Source organism: Pan troglodytes, chromosome 1, assembly GCF_028858775.2.
Source record: "Pan troglodytes isolate AG18354 chromosome 1, NHGRI_mPanTro3-v2.0_pri, whole genome shotgun sequence".
NCBI classification, from domain to species: domain Eukaryota; kingdom Metazoa; phylum Chordata; class Mammalia; order Primates; family Hominidae; genus Pan; species Pan troglodytes.
Genome location: NC_072398.2, coordinates 30,979,721 through 30,997,380, shown reverse-complemented (window position 1 = coordinate 30,997,380; position 17,660 = coordinate 30,979,721). Strand labels below are relative to the sequence as shown.

The following is a 17,660-nucleotide window of genomic DNA, read 5'->3' as shown; positions in this document are numbered from 1 at the left end:
CATTATTTTATGCACCATTAATAAAGAAAAAACACTGTCAGTTAAATTATGGTATGTCATTGATCATAACCGTTCTGATTTCAGGGATATTAAAAAATGACCAAATATCTTATTCAGCCCAGATTGCTATAGCAAAGTACCATAGACTGAGTGGCTTACAAACAATAGAAATTTATGTTTTACAGTTCTAGAGGCTGGAAGTTAGAGATCAGGGTGCCAGCATGGTTGAGTTCTACTGAGGACCCTGCCCTTAGCTTACCTTACCTTTCTTCTCTTTTCTTTTCTTTTTTTTGAGACAGAGTTTTGCTCTTGTTGCCCAGGGTAGAGTGCAATGGCGCAATCTTGGCTCACTGCAATCTCCGCCTCCCAGGTTCAAGCGATTCTCCTGACTTAGCCTCCTGACTAGCTGGGATTACAGGCATGTGCCACCATGCCTGGCTAATTGTGTGTGCGTGTGTGTGTGTGTATATATATATATATATATATTTTTTTTTTTTTTAGTAGAGACGGTGTTTCTCCATGTCGGTCAGGCTGGTCTCAAACTCCCGACCTCAGGTGATCCACTCACCTCAGCCTCCCAAAGTGCTGAGATTATAGCCGTGAGCCACCGCGCCTGGCCCGGGGCCATTTTCTAAGTAGATGATGGCCAACTTCTCATTATGTCCTCATATGGCAGGAAATGAACTAGGTAGCTCTTAGATAGCTCTCTGGCCTCTTTTTTTTTTCTTTTTTTTTTTTTTTGAGACGGAATCTCACTCTGTCAGCCAAGCTGGAGTGCAGTGGCGCGATCTCAGCTCACTGCAACCTCTGCCTCCTGGGTTCAGATGATTCTCCTGCCTCCGCTTCCTGAGTAGCTGGGACTACAGGCGCGTTTCCACCATGCCCAGCTAATTTTTTGTATTTTTAGTAGAGACAGGGTTTCACCTCGTTAGCCAGGATGGTCTCAATCTCCTGACCTCATGATCCGCCCGCCTCAGCCTCCCAAAGTGCTGGAATTCAGGCGTGAGCCACAGCACCTCGTCTGTGGCCTTTTCTTATAAGGGCACCAATTCCATTTATGAGGACTCCACCCTTGTGATCTAATTACCACCCAAAGACCTCAACTCCATACACCATCACTTTTGGATTAGGGTTTCAACATATTAATTTGGGAGGGGTGAGGGCACAAACTTTCAGTTCATTTGCATCAAACATATGTCTTAGAATCTATGATATAAAGGCTAAATTAGTGATGGATAGAGCTCCATCTCTTCATTCCTAGTTCTAGGCTCTTTTTATAATATCACATCTTAGTCATTCAATACATTTTTTATTCTCAAAGATAACTTCATATTAAAAAATTGTTCTTTTAAGATTTTTCTATTGAAATGAAAATGCTCATTAACTTCAAATCCTGATGAGTTTATATCTGAAGATTTGTTTTTTCTTCAAATGATTTCTGGACAAAAAATGATTTTGAATATGAAACACGATAGGCACTTAGTTAAAAAAATGCAATGAAAGGTGTATTGAATCTGAAGGGTAGAGGGTAAGAAACAGGAAATGGTAATTGGGAAACTACAAGGAAAATAGTCTGCCAACTTAATTTTGGACCCAGTTGCCCTTGGTTACTCTAACTTGTTTACTGTAGGTCCTGGAGGTGGGAAGAAAATTTTCTTACTAAAAATTATTCGATCGCCTAGAGAAAGTAAGTGGTCCTGACATCAGACTCCGTTCTTTTGTAGTCATTATTATGTGCCAGCTATTTTCTTAACTACAGTCCAAAAAATGTATCTACAACTTTATGGATGCACAAAGAAGCATGTACAGCTGCAATAATTATAGTAGGTCACAGACTACACAAAAATGTTGTTGAAAATATAACTAGAAAAACCAAAGGAATGTAACAATTATTTGAGAGGAAAGAATTCTGTGTATATACCAAAATCAAATTGTAATTATTTACTCTAAAATCTACTTTTATGAAAAATCTAAAAGTGTCAGGCATAGCACTAGACACTAGAAAACGTAATCAAATGTGAGTAAGGCACAGTCATTGCCTGAGAAGCTCACTTTATTTAGTAGGAAGGCAGACGTGGACAAAGCCAGAAGGTAACACGCAATTGCAAGAATAGACATGGCTTAAAAGTGCCTTTAGGACGGGAGAGGGAGCAAATAATTCTACATTCCTAGGGACTGGGGTGGAAATTCGTAAATTTGAGGAAGACTACAGTCAGGAGGCTACAATCCAGATGAATCTTGAGTGTCTAAGCATTGGTCAAATGGGCAAGATAGAACGTGCCAGTCTGATTTTGAGTTTAAGGCTTGCAAATGAAAATGTGGAAAAGGCACAGCATCTGTCTTGTGATGCATACTGGACAATGTTTCTGCAGTTTATACTCTCACTATTTGTGGTACACCTTCCTCCTCCCAGAAAATATTAACATGCTTTGGAAAAACTCTCTGCAATATATTTACTAAGTGTCCATAGGATAAATATTTTTCTGTATTTCATCTGGAGTCATTGGACATCTTATAACACAAGACTACGAGGACTTTCAAATATCTACTGCTATCACATGGCTCCACTTGCTTGGTGTCTTAGTTTCTTAGTTTCTGATATAAACCACTAACTCTATCTGCACCTGAAATGGTCAAGGACACACTGTTGACACAATGGTGTCTAGAAGTCAAATAGACAGCTTCAGGCCAGAGAGCTGCTGTGGAAAACTGTCTACATTCACCTAAATTAGAACTGACAACTCAGCCCCAGATTTATAAGGCGAAATTCTTCAGCATGGAACGCTGGAACCTAGCTAGAGAAGGAAACAGAGCAAACTGAGTTTTTCTGTTTGTTTTGCTTTGGGGCACCTCCTTTGTTGTCCTTTGTATAAATGTCTCTTTGTTTTAAAGGAAAATATTTCTGATGTTAAATGATTAATCAAAAGTAGTTACTCCATTTTAATGTCCAAAGGGACTTGACTGTAGCACATGGTTAGTGTATGTGCCACAGAAATAGGAGGGCACAAAGACTTCTGAAGTATGTTACCCTCTCACTGACTTGGTGTACAGCTTTTACTACATAGAATTTGTGTTGTGGAAAAAGTTGAGTATTATCAATATGTAGGATGCATTAATAAATTCTTATCTCTTAGTTTATGCTAATATTTGGCAATTTTACCAATGGTACTATGACTTTTGACAGATCTGGAACCAGTTCCCCCAAAGCAGGGTGCCTGCATCCACAGGATTTGTGGGAATCCTTTAACTCAAGCTTGTCGAACCCATGGCCTGCAGGCTGCGTGCGGCCCAGGACGGCTTTGAATGCAACCCAACACAAATTCGCAAACTTCCTTAAAACATTATGAGATATTTTTACCATTTTTATTTTTTAGCTCATCAGCTATCGTTAGTGTTAGTGTAGTTGATGTGTGGCCCAAGACAATTCTCCTTCTTCCAGTGTGGCCCAGAGAAACCAAAAATTGGACACCCCTGCCTTAGCTACAGATAATAAAATAAGAATCATAACAATACAACTTTTATTTTTATTCATTTTATGTATAAATTGTGAGGGGAAAAAGCCAGGTGTGGTGGCCTGCCTGTAGTCCCAGTTATTTGTGATGCTGAAGTGGGAGGATCACTACTTGAGCCTAGGATTTCAAGAACTGCCTGGGCAACGTAGAGAGACCCTATCTCCAAAAAAAAAAAAAAAAAAATATTAAGCTTTGCTGACCTTTAATATAGGGATGGATACCACTTGCCCTTTTGGTTCCTACATGACATGTAGAATCTGCCACATCCTGAGGGAAGAGGTGAAGAGCTCTACGATGCGACGGTAGACAGCACATTTCTCAGGCCTTCATTTGTCAGCTGCAATATATTTCAGTTTACATACTACGGGATGTTATCAATGTGATTAATTTTATAAAAACAAATATTTTTAGTAACCTAACATTTTTTTTAAAGATGATACCTTCATAGTGTATAAAATCCAAACCACTTCAGAGCATAAAGTATGAAGTCATCCTCCCATTCTGGTTGCCCATCTCAATCCACATCCTGGAGATGATCAGCAGTACTAGTTTCTTATGGTTCTTCTAGAGATACACTATGCGTACACTACAAGCTGGCATTTCTCCGTATTTGCCTTCCAACCCACTCTCTTTTATTTTATTTTATTTTATTTTATTTTATTTTATTTTATTTGGAGACGGGGTCTCACTCTGTCATCCAGGCTGGAGTGCAGTGCGCAATTATAACTCACTGCCACCTTAAACTCCTGGGCTTAAGCAATCCTCCTATTTCAGCCTCCCAAGTAGCTGGGACTAAAAGCATGCACAACCACACCTGGCTAATTTCTTCCTTTTTTTTTTTTTGTAAGATGGGGTCTCACTGTGTTGCCCAGGCTGGTCTTGAACTCCTGGGCTCTACTAATCTGCCTACCTTCGCCTCCCAAAATGCTAAGATTACAGGTATAAGCCACCTTGCCTGGCCTACCCTTCTCTTTTATAATAAAAATAGTTGCATCCCAAAACATTTTACATCTTAATTTTTTTGTTTGCTATGTTATGGAGATAGTTCCATATCAATTTGTAAAGACTTTTTGTGCTCTTCTTAATGGCTGTATAATATTTTTATTGTAAACTAACAACTTATAATTATGTAAATTTATGGTAGTACAAAGTAATGTTATGACTTATGAACATTATATGAAATAATTAAATCAAGCTAGTTAAATATCCATCACCTCAAATACTTAACAATGTTTTTGGCTAGAATATTTGAAATTTACTCTTAGTAATTTTGACATGTACAATACTCTATTATTAACTATATTAACCATACTGTGTAATAACAAGTGACGATGAGCATTTGGAGAAAAGGGAATGTTTGTACACTGTTGGCAGAAATGTAAATTTGTACAGCCATTATGGAAAACTGTATGGAGGTTCCTTAGAAAACTAAAAATAGAATTACCATATGATCCAGCAATCCCACTTCTGGGTATTTACCCAAAAGATTTGAAATATTCCTTTTTATAGATATGCCATGATTGATTTAGCAGTCCCCAAGTGATACATATTTATGTTGTTTCCAGTCTTTTGCTAGTGCACATAGCATTGCATTGGATAGCCATGTTTTATGTGCCATTTACACACATGCTTGTATGGCTGTTGGATACATTCTTAAGAGGTCGAATATCTGGATCAAAAAGTGTGTGCATTTATAATTTTGAAAGATACTGCCAAATTATCTTCATAAATGTTGTACCAATTTACACTCCCACCAGCAATGTATGAGAGTGTCTGTTTCCCCACAGCCTTGCCAACAATAAATACCTTTGCATTATTGGAGCTTGGGATTGAAAAATGAGCATCATAATTTAGTAAGATGAGCCAAGAATGAACTTCTTCCATTTGGATCTATGTTTCTTTGTGAGGTGCCTCTTTCCCAGCAGTGACATCCCCTTAAAACTCTGCTAAAATAAAGGCTTAAAAACCAGATCTTCAAATCATTATGTTACAGAGAATTAACAAAATTTCTTTCAAAACTAATGAAGCATATTTAACCACAGTTCCTATTATATTTTTTATAGCATCAGTAAATAAAATAAAACTATTTTAATATTGTTGATCTTATCTGTCTTATCCCTTTTAAATTTCTATTTTATGTAGGTTTTATATGTCCATACTATATATATACACACACATACATATGTGTATGTTTTATAGTAAACATACTCTTAGTATATTAGAGTATTATACAAATTTCAGGTAAAAACTTTTATGTAACTTTTATGTAGTTTATATATGTTTTATAGTAAACATACTCTTAGCATATTAGAGTATTATATAAATTTCAGGCAAAAACTTTTATGTAAGGGGGTTGTCCAATACTTCTTTGCTGATGAGGTCTGGGACAAAAACTTTTTTGGTATGTATATATAATTCATATAATCTAAATGACTTATAAAATAAAGAGTGTTTAAAATTAACAAGTATTTAAAACATGTAACTCTTTCCTCCAACTCTCTTTCCCTGGCGATATGATTCTGGCTGGAAACTGAGGAAAAAGCTCAGTTATTATTATTCATGATCAGTAAGGACCAACCCAGATTGGGCATCACGTATCAACAGATTTCCAAAAGAAAAATAATTTTTTCCTCTCCTCAGGGAGGATTATAATGAAAAGTCTACAGTCTTTACTCTTCCCTAAGCGGGCAAGTTGAGCAAGAGAATGACTGGCCCTTTACATTTGAATGATGCCACTGGCGAGGCAGATGGGGCGGTTGGTTGGTGGCCTTCCTGCATAAAGACCATGCATTGCTCCCAAGGCATTTCTCTGTGAAGTCTCCTGACAGCTGCTCCTGGAAGCTGCTACTCTGGCCAGGGCATCCTTCCCCAGCAGCCATGAATGCTTCCCCTCTTGGCAGCAGCTCCTGACCACATCTCCTAAGGCAACCAGTCTTTCTTCTAGTTTATGGATTCCTCAGTCCCTGGACCATTCAGTGCAACCTCTGAGGAGCATCTTAGCTGCACACTAAACACAGCTCTTTAAGATCAAAGTCATTTAAAAACATTTTTCCTGATTTTTAAACTTGGAAAACATAGAAAATGATAAAGAAACAATTAAAATTAGCCATAAGAAAAAAATAATTAATCATGTTATAATTCAGAGATAATTGCTATTAATCTTTTACCATGATTCCTTTCAGTCTTTTCTCAGTATACAATATAATATTTTGCATAATGGGATTACGTAGTATATACAGTTTTGCATTTTAATTTTTGCTTTCAGTGGAATGCCATGAATATCCCCCATGTCATTGAAAGCACTCCCCAAATACCTTTTTGATGACTATTTAATAGATCACTGTATGGCTGAATCTCGTTTAACTAAATCACCACTGTTGAATGCTTGGCTTATTTCTAATGTTCTATTCTAATTTTAATTAACACCTTGATACAATGAATTTTTGCCCAAATTTCAGGTTAATCCCTTAAGATTAATTCCTGAATGTCACGGTACTGTACTGACAGCTCTTAATCCCTGGTCATGCAACATTGCAGCCAGGGCCTCTGTCTTAGCAACTCATGCTTAGTTGCTCTTTTTCACTGCTGATTTAAGAGAAAAAATGGTAACTTGATACTGATATAATTTGTTTTCATTAATCACTAGTTATATTGAATAATTTTTCTATATTTTTCTTCAATAATTTTTGTATGATAAAAGTAGTTTAAGGTCATCAGGAAAATGTCAAAATAGAAGTGTATAAATAAAGATCATTTGTAATTGCATAACTGAGAGATGTCTTACCCATTAATAATATTTTACTTTTTATGGTTTAAATCTTATTCCAATGAGAATTTATATGTATTTTACATAAGTGGATCATACAGTACATATAATTTAGAAGTCTGCTTTTTATTTAAAGCATTATTCTTATTCTTAAAAAAATTGAAAATATAACTTTCCAATACAACTATTTGAAAATAGTTACATTATTTCCTATGCATTGAATGTACAATAATTTATTTATATCTTACCATCTTATTAAACATCTAGTTATAATTTTTGTTATCATAAACATCATATTGTATTGTTTTTTAATTGGCAGCTATTTTATTACAAATAAACTTGAATTTCAAAATGCTTCCACTGTACTTTTGCACTATAGATTACCAGTTTATATCCTATCTCTCATTTTCTAACTGAAATTAATGTTTCTTATTTATAACAGCTTTTTTAGATTTTAAAGATATTAATCCCTTATCAGTCATATTTATTACATATACTTTTCACATTTGAGTTGTTTGACTTTAGTTTTCATTTATTCTACATCCAAAACTTTTAAATTTTTATTTGGTCACATTTATCCATGCTATCCTTTGAAACTCTGTTTATTGTCTGTATGCATTTTTAAAAAGTGTTTTGTTTTCTAATCCAGTTAAATATTCAACTAGGTGTTCTTCTATTTTTTGTTTCATTTTGTTTTTTAGTGCTTTTATGTCTACATTGAACTATTTAATTTAGGCAGAAGTTGTTTTAGCGCACGGTGTAGGAAGATGGGCTAACTTTTTTCCAAATAACCTACTTCCCAGGTTTCCTTTTTAAATTTGAGAATGTTTCTTTCATACAGAGAAGTCATTATATGTGATGAAACTAATACGTGGTGAAAATCCCATATATACGGGATTTTCCAGGGTAATTTTAACTATACACGGCTTTCACCATATATAGTAAAAAAAAAAAACTCTTATATAGCACCCTGAATATGCAATATATAGTCTTTCTATAAATTCAACACAGCCATCATCTTCTCCAGTGTTGGAACAATGGATATTTTTTAATGTACAGCACGATGTGAACAAGTTAGCATGAGTTAGTGTTTTTTGTTTTTGTTTTTGTTTTTTGTTTGTTTGTTTCATTTTTTGATTTTTGTTTTTTGTTTTTTTGAAACGGTGTCTCGCTCTGTCGCCCAGGCTGGAGTGCAGTGGCCCGATCTCAGCTCACTGCAAGCTCCGCCTCCCGGGTTCATGCCATTCTCCTGCCTCAGCCTCTTGAGTAGCTGGGACTACAGGCGCCCGCCACCACTCCTGGCTAATTTTTTGTATTTTTAATAGAGACGGGGATTTCACCGTGTTAGCCAGGATGGTCTCGATCTCCTGACCTCGTGATCCGCCCACCTCGGCCTCCGGAAGTACTGGGATTACAGGCATGAGCCACCGGGCCCGACCGGGTTAGTGTTTTTTGAGCTCTAGTATAATACCCAACATAAAAGAGTTCCACACTATGGGAAGCTCAAGGGAGCTGATATTGAAGAAACATGAGGTTTCTATGTCTCTTTCACAGTTGTTCACTCTGGGGCATGTGGTCAAAGAATGCAATGGAGGACACTGCAGATTCACCAGTTCTGCTTAGGTCCTATGTGCTCTCCAGCTCAGTCTAAGTGTTTCTCTGTTTCTCTTGTTCCTTTAACATAAGTTGAAGATGTGTATGATGTGACACTACTGTATCTTCTCAGAAACCTGTTGAGACCCTCTAGCTGTGAGGCGAGCTGACACTTCACAGTATCACACTTCCCTGCGTTCTTGTGCTGTTCCTGAGCTGGATCGCAGGCTCTCAGGCCTCAAAAGTAAGTCCTGGTGGTCTCTAAAAGTATTCTCCAAGCCACGGAGTTCCATCCTAAAATGCGTCACTTCCCTGAGTGTCGTATTAAATATCGACAGAAGCACTGTTCAATGGAAATAGGATTCAAGCCACATATTAATTTTGAATTTTCTAGTACCTGCATTTTAAAAAGTACAAAGAAACTGGTAAAATTAATTTTAATAATAGATCTTATTCAATCCAATAGCTCAATCATTTCAAAATGTAATAATGTAAACATTATTAATGAGATATTTTACATCCTTTTTAAAATACTAAGCCTTAAAATCTGGTGTTTATTTGACTCTTGCAGCACATCTCAATTTGAACTAGGGATATTGTAAGTGCTCAGTAGCCACATGCAGTTAGTGGCTACCATATTGAACAGTGCAGATCTAGAGGACTTGCTAGCAATCATAAATTCATCATTAAATTCAAAAGTGTCTGTGTGTTTTATGTAAGTGTTCTGGATTTCCTATATTTTCCAACTCAGGTTAGAGAACTGACTCCTCAATGATCCCATGCTACACCATTTAAAAAGTAAGTCATAGTTAAGAATGGGCTGCTTCTTATTTCTTTTACTTCTCTCCTGTGTCATTTCTTTTCTCTACAACCATATCCTTCAAATTCTGTTTTGCAGAGAGCCTATCACTCTGTGTTGGGCACAGGCAACCCTAGATCAGGGGAAATGGATGAGATGCTGAGATCCCAGGTAGAAAGCTCTCAATAAAAAACAAGAGTCAGAAACATTAAAACATCTTTCCTTTCCTTGATGGCTTCAAATCTATTCCCACCCCACCCCAGTATGTCTCCCTTTCCCCAGTTCCAATAGGATAAAAGATTTAATTTTATTTTTAACCAATATATATGTGAAAAAAAATCTCCATTTTCTGATTGCTACTTATTTTAGGGTTGTAAGCATTAGTAAACAATATATAATTGTTTAAATATCGTAAACAATTGTTTAAATATTAGTAAATAATACATAATTACTTAAATAAAACAATATATAAGTTTTTTAAATATATGGCGTGGTTTTTTAAAAGAAGCAAGCAAATATGGCTTTTGCTGGCATTGTTTAAAAATGAATAGAATGCTCTCAGTAAACTTTTACATTACTCTGCAACATGTTTTGTTAGAAAAGCCTGTCGTAGTATCTAAAATTGTGTAAATCATCAGTTTTTAATCTGGCAGGAAGTAGATAGTGGCCCATTAAACTTTCGTAATTAAATTTTCCCTGTACTCCCCCATAGAACCATTATCTGAGTTTTCTAATTAACACAAGAGGAGGGAGTCAATTCAGATTGATGGGATCTAGAGCCATCCCCTTTCATTTTAATGACCTTTAATAAACTTTTATTACTATTGATATTGATAATTATAATACACCCTTTAATTCTGCAATGTGATTCTAAGGACCTTTTCAAAAATTGCAAAATCCACCTTTAAAGCTAGAGTAGGCAGAATTATTATATTCCTAGAGGCTGTGCATTTAACAGAGTGACTTTAAGTTAGCCGAAGGGTGGATAGGCATTGAGTCAATGGCCTTTCGTTTCCTTGAGCCTAGAGCTCAAGTGCTGGACCTCTGTCTTTACACAGCCTCCACATTTCACAGCACAGTTCTCGCGAGCATGGCAGTTGGGCTGAATTGGGAGGTGGTTTTTGAGAAATAATAGGTGGAGCTTACTAAATTTGTTTTGTTTACAATTGGAAAGGCATTGAGACCAGGCGGCCAGATGCCCAAGAGGATAAGTCATTAGGCAAGCAGGCTGGTTTCCCAGACTGTTTTCAGGAGATCTTGCCAGAGTTTTACATAATTCTACATCCTCTCAGAGCTTCCGTTCCTATCACTGGAATTGATCTTTCCAGGTGAGAAAATAAATTTCCCAACCTGAGCACATAAGCACTGGGAAGAACATTTCTATTTTTACTTTTAATTTGCTTCAGAAATTGGGGTACTAAGAGGATAAGTTACCAAGGTCAGGTATATAGTAAACGATGGAGCTAGAATTTAGCTTATGCTGTTACTCATCAAGTTATGCTGTCTGCAAAATGACAACGGGTAGGCTATGTTGGATTTCTTGTGCCTTGGTTAATGAAATAATAAGTTGGAAAAATATGAGCTCTACCAAACTCAGAGTGTTTAGGAGAGAATTAATGGAATGGTTTCATAATCCCTTTATCAATATAGTGGGAAATAAAATACTTTATTTCATAGAAATGTTGTGAGGATTAAATAAGATATAAAACATGTTTAGCATACTGTCTAGTTCCATAAGTGTTACATTTCATTTTATTATAAATACTGTTTCCATAGTATCTCACCTATTCTTTTCAAAGTTCAGATGTTTGGTTCTTTGACATCTCAACATATGAACAAAAAAGTATATATTAAAAATAAAAGTCTATATGCTCTTAATTATAGAACTGCTTAAAGAAGACAAAAATAAAAGTCTAGGGGCTGGGCACAGGGGCTCACACCTGTAATCCCAGCACTTTAGGAGGCTGAGGCGGGAGGATCTCTAGAGCCCAGGAGTTCAAGACCAGCCTGGGCCACATACTGAGACCTCATCTCTACTAAAAAAGTTTAAAAATTAGCCAGATATGGTAGCACATACCTGTAGTCCCAGCTAACCGGGCGGCTGAGTCGGGAAGATTGCTTGAGCACAGGATGTCAAGGCTGCAGTGAGCTATGATCATGCCACTACACTCCAGTCTGGGTGACAGAGCAAGACCCTTTCTCTAAACAATAAAAATGAATAAATAAATAACATAAATAAATAAATAACAAAAATAAATAAAAATCTAATACTTACCTGTCAGGGAACAAACCACAATTCCAAAGGTGGTTTTTCCAAGGCTAAGCTCATCCACTGCACTCCAGGTATGCTGACCCTTGCAATTTCCCCAAATGCTGGAAACTTGACTGCATGATTTGTAGTAGTACAGCCCGTATTCATGTTGTCCCCTGAAAAAAAAATTACTTTAAAGTTTAAAAATATTTTAATAAAATAAAATAAGTCTAGACTTACCTGAGAAGACATAGCAAGGACCTGTTCAAGATAACAAATATAGTATATGATCACTGAATTCAAATATGTGTATAATCTAGCTGTTACAGTAATCTAAGGATAAGGCTTGTACAACTTGCTCTTATATAATAGCAGGAAAAACACAGAAGAAAGGAAAAATCAGACAGACTTTTTCTTTTTGTTGAGACAGAATTTCTCTCTTGTCACCCAGGCTGGAGTGCAGTGGCATGATCTCAGCTCACCACAACCTCCGCCTCCCGGGTTCAAGTGATTCTCCTGCCTCAGCCTCCCGAGTAGCTGGGATTACAGGCTTGTGCCACCACACCAGGCTAATTTTGTATTTTTTTAGTAGAGACAGGGTTTCTCCCTGTTGGTCAGGCTGGTCTCGAAATCCGGACCTTAAGTGATCTGCCCACCTCAGCCTCCCATAGTGTTGGGATTTCAGGCGTGAGCCACCACACCTGGCCTGGACAGGCTTTTAAACAACAATAATCACCATTTATAGTTCTTTCTGAATTTAATTTTCCAAAAAAAAGAGAAATGTTTTAAAGCACTTGTTGGGGAGAAGTTCCATTTCATGACATTGGAGTACCTGAAATCAAACATACCCTCCTAATGAAATAACTAAGAAATGGGGAGGCAGAATATATGAGGCAGTGGTTTTTGGATAGCACAGAACTAGGATCCATTATAGAAGGGAAGTAAATGAAGTGAGCCATGTAACTGCCATATCTTTCTGTCTGGGAGCACTTTCCAGATTGCAGTGCAGTGAGGAGATCCCCCAAAATGCATGGCACTCTCACTGAGTTGAGTAGACACAGATCAGAGTTTGGGAAGATTGAGGTGGCTAGAGAGAAGACAGTTGTGTAGGGAAAGGGTTCCAAAAATATTGCCGCAGATCCCGTGACTCTATTGTTGAGTATTAAACTATATATGAATAAGGTAAAAGTCCATGGGATCAGGAAAACAACTCAAGACTTGAGGGGCTGAAAGATACCTTCACTGAAGGCCCCAAGTAGTTACACTTTCATAGTGATGCTAAGCTGGCCTTAGAATAAAGGAAGCTCTGGATCAGTGATCAGCAAAGCATGGTGCATGGGCCAAATCCGGTTGATGACCTGTTTTTGTTTGACCCACCAGAACGAACGGTCTTCACACTTTTACAAGGTTGTATTAAAAAAAAGGGTAGGGGGGGAGGAGGAAGTTACACAATAAAGATTGGGTGTTATCTAGAAAGCTTAACTTAATATTTACTACCTGGCTCTTTATAGAAAAAGTTTACTGACATGCCTTAAAAAGTCTAAAAATAATTCTTGAAATAATCAAACTGATTCTCAGTTCATTTGACTTTCTGCCCAAAGTCTAATACTTTAAATAAATAAAATAAAATCTGGCACTTAACAGTGTACAATTCAAAATCCCTAGCACCCAATAAAAATTATTAGACATACAAATAAGCAGGAAAATGTCATTCATAATCAGAAAAAAATAACTCAGTAGAAAACTCAGAAATGACAGGTGATGGAACGTACAGACAAGGACTTTAAACAGAGATTGTAAATATGCTCAAGGATTTAAAAGAGAACATAAAAATAATAAAGAGAGAAATAAAGGATATATAAATGAAACAAACTGAGCTTTTAGAGACTAAAAAACACAATCTCCCAAATGAGAAATTTACTATATGGGACTTCATTCTGCAGAAGAAGGCCAGGTGCAGTGGCTCACACTTATAATCCCAGCACTTTGGGAGGCCAAGGCAGGTGAGTCACTTGAGGTCAGGAGTTTGAGACCAGCCTGGTCGACATAGTGAAACCCCGTCTCTCCTAAAGATACAAAAATTGACTGGGTATGCTGGCACTCGCCTGTGGTCCCAGCTACTTGGGAGACTGAGGTGGCAGAATTGCTTGAGCCTGGGAGGTGGAGGAGGTTGCAGTGAGCTGAGATTGCACCACTGCACTCCAGCCTGGGCAACAGAGAAAGATTCTGTCTCAAAAAGAAAAAAAAAATCTGCAGAAGATCGTTAACTTGTAGTTATATCAATAGACATATTTACTGAAACTAAAGCAAAGAAGAAGAGAAAAGTTATGAAAAAATGAACAGAGTTTCAGTGACTATAGGATAAGATGAATTAACATCTGAGTAATTAGACTACCAAAAAAGAAGGATGGAGAGGAAAAAAATTGGAAAAGAAATAATGGTCAAAACATTCCAAGTTTGATGAAAACTACAAAGCCCTAATTCAGAAAGCTCAATAAGCCCCAAGCAGGATAAACACAAAGAAACCACACCAAGATAAATCATAAGCAAAAATCTGTGGTAAAGAAAAAATATTGACATAGAAAAGTAGCCCACTGGCCAGGCGCAGTGGCCCATGCCTGTAATCCCATCACTTTGGGAGGCCAAGGCGGGTAGGTCACGAGGTCAGGAGTTCAAGACCAGCCTGGCCAGGATGGTGAAACCCCGTCTCTACTAAAAATACAAAAATTAGCCAGGCGTGGTGGCAGGTGCCTGTAATCCCAGCTACTTGGGAGGCTGAGGCAGGGAGTTGCTTGAACCCAGGAGGCGGAGGTTGCAGTGAGCCAAGATGGCACCACTGCACTCTAGCCTGGCGACAGAGTGAGACTCCATCTCCAAAAAAAAAAAAGAAAAGAAAAGAAAAGAAAGAAAAGAAGCCCATTTCACAAACAACTAAAATAAGAATGAATGTGAGCCTCTAGTCTCAAACTATGCTGCCATATTTTGAAAGAAAAAATGTCAACCTAGAATTTTATATATATATATATAAAAAACATCTATAAAAAATGAAGATCTATGCCAGTAATTAACATTTGGAATTTGAAATCTGTTAACAATATCACTTATAATAGTACCAAAAAAATCTAGATATATATCTAACAAAATATGTACAAAATATGTACAAAATCTATAAGCTGAAAACAACAAACTTTGATTAAAGAGCTCAAAGAAGATCCAAATAACTGAGGAGACAATTCTATGATTCATAGATTGGTAGACTCAATATTTTTAAGATATCAACTCTGCCCAAATTGACCTGTAGGTCCAATGCAATACCAATCAAAATCCCAGTGAGATATTTTTTAGATATCAATAAAATTATTGTAATATCTATAAGAAAAGGCACAAGATGTAAAATAGCCTGAGAAAAAAGAATAAAGTTGAAGGACTTACACTACCTGATTTCAAAACTTACTATAAAGCAATGAAGTTATAAAAAGACACACATGAATCATAAATGCACATTTCTTAGTTAAAGAAGCTAATCTCAAAAGGCTAAAAACTATATGACATTCTAAAAAAGATAAAGCTACAGAGACGATTAAAAGATCAGTGCTTCCAGCCTGAGCAACATGGCAAAACCCCATCTCTCCAAAAATAAAAATTTTAAAAAAGTTAACCTGCATGGTGGTACATGCCAATGGTCCCAGCTACTCCAGAGGCTGAGGTAGGAGGATCACTTAAACCTGGGAGGTGGAGGTTGTAATGAGCTGAGATGCTGCCACTGCACTCTAGCCTGGGCAACAGAGCAAGACTCTGAATAAAAACAAAAACAAAACAAAACAAACAAACAAACAAAAAATCAGTGCTTGCTAGAGGTTTAGCAGTAGAGGAACAGAAGTCAAATAGATGAAGCTGGGGATATTTTTTAGAGTACTGAAACTATTCTGTATGATGCTGTAATTGTGGAAACATGATATTATGCATTTGTCAAAACTTGTTGAATTTTACAGCCCAAAGAGTGAATGTTAGTATAACATACACAAATTTGGAGAGAAAAGGCCATTTAGGCAGTTTAGAAGGTTGGGAGAATATCAGGATAGAATCCTAAATATGACAAAATAATCTGGCTGTATTATAAATGTATTTTAAAAATCTCACTGAAGGGGCTAGAAGAAAAGATGCTGACCTAAGTAACTTTAGAAATGGATTTTTGTTTGTTTGTTTTTAATATGGCCTTACTAAGTCAATGAGCAGAGTTTTTAAAGCAAAAAAGAAACAACTGTACATAAGCACTGTACTCTAGCTGATAAAGTTGTACCTGACAGAAATATGAATTAATAATTCTGACACTTCTGGATAATGGAATTAAACACTAGTAAATGGATGGTGAATGGTAGAATTTGAATTTCTCACTCTTGGAGTGTGAGTTTACAAAAAAGGAGTTAGTATACACATGCATGTTTCCCTTCTGTCAGCTGAGGGCCTAGAAGCAGTGACATTCTAGTAGCAACAAGCACACTTAGTACCCAGAACTTCGTTTCTAATATCACTCTCCAGTGAAAAGAACCAGGGCTCTTTGGAGAAATGGATGATTCTAGGACTGGAGCAAGAAATATACAGGTGAGCCTGGAGCCTCTTGCCGTGCCAGAAAGTAAAGAGGTATTCAAAACAAATAAACAAACCAAGCCCCTCAGTGATGGAAGTATGTCAAAGGGACAGAGGAGAACAATATGAGCAACAAGATAAACTAGTGTTGTGCTAAATCAATCAATAAACTATTCAAAAAATAAAAAGAGACTCCTTCTAAATTATTTTGTAAGATAGTTTTAGTCTAATACCAAAACCAAACCACAAAAAAAGAGCTACAGGTCAAATCCCTCGTAAATACAGATGCAAAAATTCTTAACAAAATAGTATTGGCTGGGTGCAGTGGCTCATGCCTGTAATCTCAGCACTTTGTGAAGCCAAGGTGGGCAGATCGCTTGAGCTCAGGAGTTCAAGACTAGCCTGGGCAACATGGTGAAACCCGGTGTCTACTAAAAATACAAAAATTAGCCAGGTGTGCTGGCACGTGCCTATAGTCCCAGCTACTCGGGAGGCTGAGGCAGGAGTATCACTTGCACCTAGGAGGTCAAGGCTGTAGTGAACTGTGATCATGCCACTGCACTCCAGCCTGGGTGACAGAATGAGATCCTGTCTCAAAAAAACAGAAAAAGGATTCAATTAAATTAAACAATATGTAAAAAGGATAATTATGGTTGATTTGTATTGCATGAACTTAGCTAAGCTGAAACTGCATTTTCCAGAATTCTTATCCATCTATATTTTATTTTTCTTTTATTTATTTATTTATTTATTTTTGAGACAGAGTCTCACTCTGTCGCCCAGGCTGGAGTGCAGTGGCGCGATCTCGGCTCACTGCAAGCTCCACCTCCCGGGTTCACGCCGTTCTCCTGTCTCAGCCTCCCGAGTATCTGGGACTACAGGCGTGAGCCACTGAGCCTGGCCTCCATCCATAATTTTAAGTTAGCATGGGCATGAAGGCACATTTTGCTTAAGATATGAAAGGTGGAAGTGAAGCTACCACCATATTACTTTCATGCATGGAAGGTTGATGTGGGCAGCTGGTGCCGTTACAGTGCACACACATTGTTGCTGATCTGCTGGCTTACCTTGTTGGCACTGCACAGTAGCTGGGCTTTCAGTTGCTTTACTCCCACTGGATCACCTCCTTCAGCTTTTCTGAATCCAGTGCCA

General features: G+C 37.2%; 1 non-coding gene across 1 annotated transcript; it reads left to right on the top strand.

Moving 5' to 3' along the window:
- Window positions 1-11,937: 11,937 nt before the first annotated feature.
- LOC112206887 (U1 spliceosomal RNA) lies at window positions 11,938-12,095 on the top strand. Its single transcript, XR_002941380.1, has one exon. It is a non-coding gene; the product is annotated as a U1 spliceosomal RNA (small nuclear RNA).
- Window positions 12,096-17,660: the final 5,565 nt, after the last annotated feature.